An 11,472-nucleotide genomic window follows, 5' to 3' on the forward strand; every position below is an offset into this window, starting at 1 on the left:
AATAGAGTCCACTGAGAGACGTCACCTGCTGAGACAACATAAGCCATACCTGGTTCAAAATGTTCTTCATTGAAACTACAGCTGTCTGTGTTGTAAGACCTGGTTTGTGAATTGTGCAGGCAAATGCTAGCTTACAGGAAACTGTCTGCGTACCGCTCTTTAAACTTCAGATCTCCTCTGCTCTCTCAATGTAAACCAGATCATCAGATGCTGCATTACACTGCGGTGTGTCTCATACTGCCGGTTGTCCATTCTGAGCCCCAGTTTAATTATGTGTCTATCATTTTCAGATCTCACAACCTTTACCAGTATACCAAAAGCACCATTGACTAAACCGTTTAGTGTGTCCAAGTTCTGGTCAGCATGACTCGACGCTCCTCTGCAACGTTCAGAGTGTCAGGTAAATCATTTCGCCCACCTGTAAATGGTTTGTCTCTTCGTGCCATTCTGCCTGTACGTTTATCCTTCTGGAAATCGTCTGCAGTGATGATTAAATGTTTGAATGAAGCTTCTTGAGTGTATCTGTGTTATGGATTCAACATTCTTGTTGGTGGCATAAATGTTAAGACCTCAGTTGGACATCTTCTGGTGCAGTCACAGCCTGTGACAACAAATCTCTGTCGCACTGAGAAAGCTCATCTGTCTTTCTGACTCTAATCCTGTTCAACATCTCTGCAAAGGCCCATCATCTTTCTGACGCATGATCTCAGTTAGAGTGATCATCTGAAAATTCCTGCCATAGGTCAATCTGTCTGGATCATAAACACAGAGAGGTTTAGACTGTCGCACTGGTGGCAGCTGGTAAAAATCTCCAACAGCTAAAACACTGACATTCCACCAAAAGGTCTCTGAGTGCCTTTGATTTGTTTCAGTCTTGCATCCACATAGGCAAAAGGGGTTTTGAAACCATTGAAATCTCATCAATAACAATAATTTCAGCATTTATAAGCTCAGATCTGACTTCATCCAGTTGGTTACCAAGTCCTTGAATGGGTGGTTTCAGACTCCTGGGTAGTTTCAGTAGAGAATGTAACGTAGAGCCATTGATAGAAAAAGCTGCTGTCCCAGTAAATGAAGTCAGTAAAACAGTTGGATTTGATATGTCAGCTTCTTCTGCATTAGCAGGCAGTCTGCTCAGGATCTTTGATGCTTCAGAGTGAATACACTTAATCAGATGTGACTTTCCAGTTCCTGCACCACCATTGATATAGAAGAAAAATGGATCTGGGTTCAAACCACAAACTCGCTGAATACACCAGTCTCTTATAGCATAGAACACGCAGGCCTGCTTCTGGTTCAGATTCTGATACATTACACGTACCACAGCTGGATCTACTGCAGGTTGTTCTCTGACGGCTCTGATCTCTGTTACAGCATCAGACTGACGACTGTAGTCAGGGACATTCTCCTGTTCGTTCTCATCATCAGAATGTCTCTCAGGAAGATTCTCATCACATTGCAACCTCACAACTTCAGATTCAGGAGCAAGATTACACCATTCATCAATCACAACATCCCTATTTTGTTCAAACTCTTCCAGTGCACTCTCAATATCCTCAGAGTTCTTCTCATACTTGTCTTTATTTCTTTTCACAACCCTTTTCACAGACTCACTGTGGTCTGAACATGGAAGTCGTACAAAACCTGAGTTGTAGAAGGACTGATAGGTTTGGAACCCTTGTGGTTTCAGTTCCTGCTCTGATCTGTGTGGAAGGTAAAGTCTCAACAGTCGTCCATAATATTGCTCAGGATCTTTTTCCTGTGAACAGTGGTAATACCTGATTATAGCTGGTTTATCATTCTTTCGCCTTTGTACAAATCCAAGCTGGTTTAGAAGAGGAAGCACATCTTTTCCTTCATTTGGACCACTCACCAACCGGCACAAGGCAGCAAAATCAGCCAGGACATTTCCTCATATTCTGGTGTCTCAGGTCTGCATTTGTATTTATCACTCAAACTTGTCATCCAAATATTACAACTGTCATGTGTTGTGGTTTCCAGATAGCTCATGGGCGACTCATTTTTACTGGGTTATCATCTGTTGGTACAAATACAACACTGCGGGAACACTTTTTCATTTTTAGGCCACAGACTCGAGTCACACACTCCTGTGCACTGATTTCTCTCTTTTTTGAGTAAGCCTGCATCACAGCTCTCATTTCATCACATTCATTGACGTGTTCTTATCAGAGTTATCAATAACTGTCTTCAGGTATTCAGAGAGGCCAGATTCTCTCTTCGTTATATATTTACAGAGGTATTCTATACATGAATAGGCATTCAATATTAACGAGACATCTAAATTAGAGTTCCAGGCTTCAAGCAGGTCTGGGTTGTAATTGTTGATCCAACAGTCCTTTGGGTCACGTTTCAGAATAAGAGCTGTTTTCTTGTTTATGTCTTGGAGGCATTGTTCATACTCATTCATTGTCAAGTTGCATCGTGACAGAATCTGCTCTATGGTGAGGAAGCAGCTTCAGGTTCCTTCAGCAGGTTCAACAAAGGTCTGAGTTTGGCTTTTGCAGCTTCAGTGTCTGAATCCTCATCCTGTCTCACAATCATTGTTCTTGTGGATGGTGGTTTTGGAAAGCCAAATCTACAACCAGAGTTCACACTCTTAAAGCATGTCTTTGTGTGGTTTTTGCTGTGCTTTTGTAGCTCAGTGACTTTTTGTGCAGTTCAGGTTGTTTTTCTGGATCAGGGAGCTGAGCTGAGATGTATCTGTCCACAAAGTCACAGACAGTTTGGTCATCATCCACATCTACTTCTACCTTTTCTCTAATCCACAGCAACATGTGTATATGTGGACTACCTCTGTGCTGGAACTCAACTCTGTAAAAGTAATCAATGATTTCACCAAGGGCTGTGCAGGAGAAAACAGCAAATCTCTGAACAAAGCCTCAACACGCTTATCAAACATTCGCATGGTGGTTACTGGATTTGATCTTAGAATTTCACACTTTTCTGACCAGTCCAGGGCTTCAAAATCAACCTCTTCACCTTGCTGTCTCTTTATTGCTTGAATCACTTCAGGCCATCTCATCTCAGCAGCAGAGAAAGTGACAAAGAACTGAGGTGTTCCTATTTGACGAACCATACTGAATAGATCTCTGGTAGTTTTCTGCCAGTAAGCTGGAGTTCCTCTGAGTGGCTGCATAAATCTGATTGCATCTTTATTTCTTACCAGCTTCTCTACTTCTGTCTTACTTTGTAACATTCCTGATGTGATTTTGCGTCCATCTTCGTCATAGTTTTACCTTTCCTTAGCTGTATGTCATGCTGGAATTAGCCAAATGTATTTCAGTAACGAACTGTGAGAAAACAGGTAATTTGTATCTTTAGCAAATCTTGCATCAATGTTGAAAAGCCTTGACTTGAAGTAAGCACTGGTGAGCTGAGACTCTCTTTCATCAGTGTATCGACCAGTAGGAAACTGCACAGAAATGCCATGGTTCAAAGAGGATTGAGAGCAAGGACGTTCTTCGCAGGAGCAACAATTGTTATAGTGAAACAGAGAATCTTCTGAATGTCTACAGGCTGCAACAATTCTAGACAAACCTCCATTGTTCAAATCACTTTCTGGTCCTTGGATTGTTCTCGGTGTTCATCACAGGATGCATATTAATAGCTGTTCCTTCAGACTCACTTTCGCACAAAAGGGCATCTTTTCATAGTGTAATTTCATTAAACTGCTTCATATAATCATACTTGCCATGCGGTCATCATGCTGTCATCACAGGTAACGTGGATACAAGCAATGCATCATCTGAAACAATATCTGTGTACTGTGAAATCTGTTGAGTTACGCAGGCTGGATCATTAGACAGGTGACAGTCGGAACAGCTGAGGCTTGTAGCACAGTCTCTTTCAGCTGATCCTCATATGTGATGCTTCTGAGCGAGGCAAACAGTCAACTGTTGTTGGACTAGATGGTAACACACCATAACATAGTCGTTGCCCTTGGAAGAGGAATAATTTAGCAAATGGGATGCATTGGCAACAGATGTCTCAGAATGTGAGATACACAGTTAGCTGGAATATCTGCAGTTCTAAACATTGACAGCAGCAAGCCTGGGCATGCGTCCACTTTTGAGGGAACTGTGACACGTGTGACAGATATACTCTTTTTTCTCTCAACAGGAAAGCTGCAGTGATCATTACATGCTTCATCACACACATGAACAAATTTACCAGTTAGACACTGCTGAGCTACAGTTTGGTGTTTTGAGTAATTTTCTCTTTTGCAGATTTTCACCTGATTAGGAAAAGAAGCTTTTAGACAAACAGTACAAACATGAGATGGTGCTGACTTAATGTTTGATCTGAAACGAGATATGGCCTCATTCATTAAACTGTTATCTGGATGACACTGTAAACTCTCAGCTGGTCGATGCATCTGGCGATATTTTCGTTTTATTTCATTGCACATCTGATATATGCATCTGTCTAAAAGAAACCGTTCCAATATTTTACTCTCATTCGTTCTCTCATATTGTCCTTGTGTTGCTGCTGAAATTGTCTCTCTTCTCCATAACGTTTAGTGATGTAACATTGTTTTTTCTGTCTAAATTCTTCACTTTCTTTGTATAGGTTAGAACATATGACCTCATGTAAGCTTTATGTTTCTCTCTGAATTCAGCACAAGTTCTGTATGTTCTTCTAATACGTTCCTTCTGCTTTTCTCGGAACATGGGAGATTCTCTGTATGTTCTTCTTAGTCGTTCCTTCTGCTTTTCTTTGAATATAGGAGATTGTCTATAAGATTCTTTATATGTTCTTTCATACGTTCCTTCTGCTTTTCTCGGAAAATGGAGATTCTCTATATGTTCTTGTTATACGTTCCTTCTGCTTTCTCGGAAAATGGGAGATTCTCTATATGTTCTTGTTATACGTTCCTTCTGCTTTTCTCGGAAAATGGGAGATTCTCTATATTTCTTGTTATACGTTCCTTCTGCTTTTCTCGGAATAAAGAATCTTCTTTATACATCTTATGACACATTCTCTTTTCTCTCTCTAATTTTAGCACTATCTCTATAGATTTTTCTCAAATGTTCTCTCTGTTTCTCTCTATATGTAGCATTGAGTTTATACAGATTATTTTTGTACACACTCTTTTTCTTACTGTGATCAGAATCATTAGACTTTCTACTAGAATCTTTTTTCTTTGCCTTAAAGCTTTCATCAAAAGTGTACGTCTGTCTCTCTTTCTTTTTCTGATTTTCCTTTCTCTGTGGTAGTTTTTCTTGGACCAATAATCGTCTCCTAATCTTTCTCCTTTGCTGTTTATTATGCTTCAACAGTTTATGTGAGAGTTCCTCTGTTGTCTCAGTTAAACAGGAGGCGGTTTAAATCATTCTGAGGAACAGATTCTTTTGTTACCTGAGTGTCTCTTACAGAAGATGCAGAGGTTTCTATTTCTAAATAATCAGAAGGACATTGTTCAGCTCAGCAGCTGGCTCATTTGAATAATCCACTCTGGATGACATCACTTCAGTGGCTAAAGTGTCGGTCACAGTTTTCTGTGTCTGCTCAGTGGATTTGGGGTTTCAAATTCAGTTCATTTAAAGCTGGTGCTGGAAGACTTGTAGCTGTTTGTCTGTTTTCATCAGCATCTCTTTGGTCAGCTGCGTTTTCACTGTGAAACTCGACAGGCTGTAGCTCATAAGTGCAGGTTGGCGCGATGCTAAACATTCGGTACAAGCGTTTGATCCTGTCAATCATGTCGTTAAGACGTGTGAACTTTAACATAACTGCAGTTCCACCACTTACAGCTAGCGACAATGGCATTCCTGTAGACTTACGTGGGTGAGGGTCAAAATATGCGTATTCACCTGAAGTCAGCCTGCAAACTGCGATGACTGTACCTGCCATGACTAGTAAAGCGTAGCGAACGTCTGAAGCCAAACACTGTAGTCCCTGTTCAAGGCTCGGAATTGATCTGTACCATCAAATGTGCCGTAACGAGCAAACTGAGACATATCCACTTGATACTCGTGTCTGCGGCTGGTGACCACTGTGGGAAGCTCATCACAGGCTAGAAACACGCTGTTCACAACCTTTTTCTGGCATCTGAATACACGGCATGGCCTTTGTCCAACACACGGTTTAGATCTGCTTGGTAATGAATTCATCCTCGTGTAAGAATGACAGGAAAACCAAACTGTTAGCCATGCATTGCTGATTTCTGTACTTTCCATACTTAGCAGAGGCCTGGCTTCGGGATGCACAGACGCTACTCACTCGTGGATGACTTTCACTGTTTTAACCTGTACATGAGACGGTCCTGGAGTTTCTCCATCATGCTGGTTTGCACAGTTACCTTGGGTTCAGTCTGGATTACCTGCTGTACTTTAGCATCTGGCACACATGCTGAGCGAACACCTCTCTTTACCACATCTGCATAAGACACTGCGGCTGTCTGAGCACTGCTCTGCACTTCTGGACTGGGAATACTTGTAACAGACACCTTTACCTGCTCACCGCTCTGAGAGACATTTACCTGTTGATGACTTTCACTGTTTGTAACCTGTACATGAGACGGTCCTGGAGCTTCTTTCTGCTTTGCCATCTAAGCTTCTGGGACTGTGACCTTTGACTTTTTCTTGGCATTTTGTTGAAGTACAAACTGGACCTTATATGTATTTATACACAAATGTAAACAAAAGTCAACCTGTAAACACTGAAAAACTAATGACTTTAATAACTATTAAATCAGAGATTTATCAGAATTGATGTAAAATGCTGACTTGAATACAAACTCAATATAAAAGTTATTTAAAGTTCTTTGAAAACACTTTGGTCTGTTTATTGTAACTTTTCAAAAACTGTATTATTACTTCTTATATTTTTTTTTAAACCAGACTGGATAACAAATAGTCTATACTTCTGTAATGTAATATGCAGAATAAATCTCAACAATCAATCAACAGGCTATAATAAAACTCTTAGCTTTTAAGTAGACTTTGTGTAAATCTTTAAGATATTTAAAATTTAAAGCAAATATAAGGAGCTGTGATGGTGTGGTGATCAGATGACAGGTGATGGGGATTCTTCAGCTGGATGTTCTGCAGCAGTCAGGAAACAGGAAGTCTGGGTTCTCAGGGCAGCCTCTAGATGACAACTGTAACTGAACACTTACACTGAGTGACAAAAAAGGGTTTGTCCTTAAATAATATACTATAACTTGTAGTCAAATGTTATAGCCAATGAAACAGACTTGAAAAATGTATTTGAATCAAATTTAATATTTATGTGAATATAGCACTCTGAATATATTACAGAATAGTCAGATTATCTTATTACAAATAAACCTTATAAAAGGTGTATATTTTATATAATGTATCAAAGTAATAGCACCAGTAAGCCAAACTATCAGTGTTTTCCAAAGTGTAATGCCGAGTTAAAACTACAAATGTAGGGCTGTATAAGTAGTTTCTACTATAAGTTCTACTGTACTGCAATTCTACTACTGTATATTCAACTTTCTAATTGTAATTTCCAGCAAATTGACTGAATGTGAGAGAGTTTAATGACAGGAAAGAAGGAGCAGTGAGAGCAGAGATCTCTCAGAATTCTCAAACAGATAGATCAAGTACTGGTACTTGGATTTCTGAAAACTTGGATTCTGAAATTGGATCTGAAAACTTGGATTTCTGAAAACTTGGATTCTGAAATTAGATAGAGTGCTTGGGATAGAGGATACAAGATAGAATGGCTGTCAAATTAGATAGAGCAGTAGAGATAGAGGGATACAAGATAGAATGGCTGTCAAATTAGATAGAGCAGTAGAGATAGAGGGATACAAGATAGAATGGCTGTCAATTAGATAGAGCAGTAGATAGAGGATACAAGATAGAATGGCTGTAAATAGATAGAGCAGTGGATAGAGGATACAAGATAGAATGGCTGTCAAATTAGATAGAGTCGGGAGAGTGATAGGATAGACAGAATTGCTTATAATGATAGAGAGAGAGGATCTTCTGCAGCAGGTCACCTGTAAGACACAAAAGGCCTGGAATTAGTCGTATTTCCAATATGCTTGGATTTACCATATTCTTCAGACTATATGGCACACCTAAAATCCTGTCATTTTCTCAAAAATACACATGTGCCTAGTGTATCGATTCTGGTTATGCTTACTGACCTCAAACTGGATTTCTGTGGTACACAGCGCTCAAAATTCTGTCAAATATTTTAGTAAGACTTCGGTAAGCTACAAAGCTGCGCTGCTTGATGTATTGTCAGAGCATTATGGCTACCATAGTCAGGACCCTCAGAGTAATTCGTACGGTGCTTCAACATAACATTATGGTGTGTGTACAAGGACCTGGCACGTGCTAAGAGACATGCTTATGAAGCAGATTTCAAACTGATCAACCCATGAAGAGTTTGATGGATTTGTGGATGAGGAATGAACTGAAAAAGTGAGTGTATTGTTCTGTATTTTATGTGTTACAACTGAACAGTGTTGAGAGTTGTTTGTGAATGACTTGAATAAAGTTGACTTATCTGACTGTTTTGTTTGGCTTAATCTGCCTTAAAAACAGACTTGTTTATTGACATTATGCCTTATAATCTCAAAATACAGTACATGTAGGGCTTTAAATACTAAAGAGTTCTACAGTGAATTATTGTACTGAACAGAATGACAATGTTTAACAAATGACGGTGGAACTGTTATAAGGACATTTTGCGTTCTATTAAAACAATAAACTAAGTCTATAAAGTCAAACCAAGACGTGCTTCTAGAGTAACTTACTGTAAATATTATATGGTCCAAATAAACCCACACACTGAGGTTACAGCAGACAGTTTCAGGCCTCCTGCTTTAAACACTTTATATCCTTAAACTCAAAATTATTTATTGACTGGCCAAAAAGAAACAAAACTTTCTCACATTTGCCTAAAAACATCTTGATGATCAGCAAGAGCTGTGTGGACTCACTGTACTGAACTGAATCTTCTAAAGTGAGAGAAATATTTCAGAAAAACACCAGCATTAAAGTCAAACATGGTGCCGTTACTGTGATGGTCCGAGTTCCTTTACTACTTCAGGACCTACATCAACTCATCAGGTCCTGAGTTTAATCACACTGGGATTTGCAACAGGAAATTGATCTGAAGCACACAAAGTCCAAGTGACTAAACAGAATCTCGACTTTAATGAAATTGAGATCCTTCAATGATTTCAAAACACTATTTTTGACCTTAATTAAGGCAACTCAGAAATTAAAGTGGACCAAAACTCAGTCATTACTAGTTACTATAAATCAGGGTCCCCAATCTCAGTCCACGAGGGCCGGTGTCCCTGCAGGTTTTAGATGTGTCCTTGATCCATCACAGCTGATTTAAATGGATAATTACCTTCTCAACATGTCTTGAAGTTTCTCCAGAGGCCTGGTAATGAACTAATCATGTGATTCAGGTGTGTTGACCCAGGGTGAGATCTAAAACCTGCAGGACACCGCCCTCGTGGACTGAGATTGGGGACCCTGCTATAAATGCTTGATGAGTTGTTGCTATCAGGGCTTTCACAGCTGGGTATTAGAGAAAGATAGCTGTGGTTTGGTTTTCTCTGCTTCATACATGAAATAATCACTTTAAAACTGCTTGTATTTGTATTTATCCAGGTCATCCTTGTTAGAAGATTGAAACATGTGACAAAAAGCATAAACAAATAAATCTGCAAGGAAGAAAGACTTTTCCCAGCACTGTACCTTAGACAAAACCTATACTTACCAGACTTGAGACGATCAGATCAGCAGTCTAGACAAAGGAAACAAAACATCAGATCACTGTTTAACGATTCAGACTATTGAGCCTCTTCATACACAATCCAATTTACTGTGACATTAAATAACTAGTCAAATCCTCCATTCTTCAAGCTTTATGAACTCACTGTAGTCTAAAGAGGGCACAATTTAATTGCAGAGTCTCAGATGGCTTAACATGTTTAATAAAACATCGTACTACAGAATTGCAAGAAGCACCAATATTTGTTGGCACAAATGCAGGATATACAAATATTTCGTACACAGAAGCTTTGTGGCTCCAACATTTTCTATCACAAGTCAGTTCTAATAACATGTGAAGAACGACAACTTTTAATCTCATTTCAGATTAAAAATGTTGAATACAAACTAATTATTAAATCAGAAGCAACACAAAACCACAACAAAACAGTGGCACACCATTTTTTTAATGAAAATTTCTTAAAAATATTACACTAAAAAGTCATTCCATTGTACTGTTGCTAACAATATTTATGTGTTATGCAGTATATCCCTTTTTTGGCAACATTATATTATTTTAAACATTGTCTTTAATATACCTACTCACAACTGTACTTCTCTTACATTTTATCATTGCTTAAGTGTTTAAGCTATCACCTACAGTCACTCAGGGAAAATACTTCTAGTGTTTCGACTTCATGCTAATTCATAAGGAATGAAAGAGACAATAAAATCGATAGCTGTGGTGCTCTTAAGTGTTTAAGGTACCACCTATACTCACCTAAAGCACTTTCATAGTTTTGCTTGATACTTAAATCCACAAACATAAGGAGAAATCGAACAACTGCATAAAGATATCTCTGACATTTAACTATGTTTGCACTTGATAAGCCATCAAAAATTAAAATCAGACATTAATGGGCTATTAAACTTCATTGACATTTTCAGGAGCAGTCAGTGGTCCTGTGTGGGGGCTTTGCTGCTACAGATTCTAAATCCTGACTATTTGTTTTTTTGCCCATGAGTGAATGGCAAGATGACACAAATAGCAAACTACTGTAAGTAAATTACTAAACATTACCATTACTGTCTACTTACCAGCAAAGGCAAAACCAAAGATCTGTTCACTCTGTGTAACAAAAGACAAAGAACAAAAATACAGGATCAGACAACCCAATCAGCATTAGAGTCATACTGCATCACTCTCTGTAGTCAAAAGATTCCGAAACTTCTTTGTTAAACACAGCTGGAATACAACAACAACTCCCTCTGTTTTCTTTTTCCTGCACCTAATAAAGATTTATCATCTTCATAAAAAGGTAAATGTAGTTTATCCATTTGCAATAAGCCACACAAGTTTCTACTCATGTAATGCTCCAAATTTAGGTTCGATTACTTAAGAGAGTAGATATCGTAACCAATGATTTGCAACACCTAGCACAGCACACTTTATCAAATGGTGATGTCACAATTTAAAAGTAGGCAACAATCACAAATGATAGCTTCTATGGAATGTTTGTAGGCTTTAACATTTGAGGTGGCCTGAATTCAACTTCTATTAACACAATAAAAACAAACAGAGTCTATAAACTTACACCAAGATGTGCTGCTACAAAAACTTACTGTAAATATTATAGGTCCAACAACCAACACACTGAGGTTAGAGCAGACAGTTGCAGGCCGCCTACTTAAAATTTCACATCACATGTTCCTTAATCCCAAGTTCTCAAATCCCTGTTTC

At 38.8% G+C, this 11,472-nt stretch overlaps 1 long non-coding RNA gene across 1 annotated transcript; it reads right to left on the minus strand.

Annotated features, from left to right (window-relative positions):
* Window positions 1-7,887: 7,887 nt before the first annotated feature.
* Window positions 7,888-10,861, minus strand: LOC109199224 (uncharacterized). Its single transcript, XR_002059681.2, has 3 exons — window positions 10,830-10,861; window positions 9,739-9,765; window positions 7,888-7,993 (listed from the first exon to the last, which is right to left on the minus strand). It is a non-coding gene; the product is annotated as an uncharacterized LOC109199224 (long non-coding RNA).
* Window positions 10,862-11,472: the final 611 nt, after the last annotated feature.

This window comes from Oreochromis niloticus, unplaced genomic scaffold, assembly GCF_001858045.2.
Source record: "Oreochromis niloticus isolate F11D_XX unplaced genomic scaffold, O_niloticus_UMD_NMBU tig00007373_pilon, whole genome shotgun sequence".
NCBI classification, from domain to species: Eukaryota; Metazoa; Chordata; class Actinopteri; order Cichliformes; family Cichlidae; genus Oreochromis; species Oreochromis niloticus.